Source organism: Bison bison, unplaced genomic scaffold, assembly GCF_000754665.1.
Source record: "Bison bison bison isolate TAMUID 2011002044 unplaced genomic scaffold, Bison_UMD1.0 scf7180017864261, whole genome shotgun sequence".
Taxonomy (NCBI): Eukaryota; Metazoa; Chordata; class Mammalia; order Artiodactyla; family Bovidae; genus Bison; species Bison bison.
In genome coordinates this window covers 117,009-117,510 of record NW_011494833.1, presented here as the reverse complement: position 1 = coordinate 117,510, position 502 = coordinate 117,009, and the positions used below count along the sequence as shown (strand labels likewise).

Sequence of the window (502 nt, the reverse complement as noted above, 5' to 3'; positions counted from 1 at the left end):
TGTGATGGACCTTGTGGGGCCCTGGCCCTTCTGCTTGCCCAGGATTGCAATAGAAACAGGAAATGGCTGTTCTGGTTCCATCTTCTGCCCCAAGAGGAAGTGGTGAAGGAGGGAGATCAGGTTCGTGGAGGGGAAGGGAGCCAGCTGTGGTAGACTGGCTGCTCTAAGAGATGTTATGTTACTTATTACCTGTCTTGTTTTCACTAGCTGTCAGTATATTCCTGAAACCTAAAGCAGGCAGCACAGAGCGGGTGCTCCTGTGGTTGTTGAATGACTGAATAGAGGCTGCATGTATGCCACTGTGTGGTTGTTATAATATTTAGTAATAATCCTCCTAAAACTAAAAATTTCTGATTTTTTTCAAAATTATTACATTGAATATATTTGAAAATAAAACCAGCTAGAAAAACAACAGAGTCTGTGCTGATGAGCGTGTGATGGACCTTGTGGGGCCCTGGCCCTTCTGCTTGCCCAGGATTGCAATAGAAACAGGAAATGGCTG

General features: G+C 44.8%; 1 protein-coding gene across 1 annotated transcript in view; it reads left to right on the top strand.

Annotated features, from left to right (window-relative positions):
• LOC104994580 (tumor necrosis factor receptor superfamily member 10A-like) overlaps nucleotides 1–502 on the top strand; it is a 39,061-nt gene that overhangs the window by 12,790 nt on the left and 25,769 nt on the right. The window lies entirely within an intron of this gene.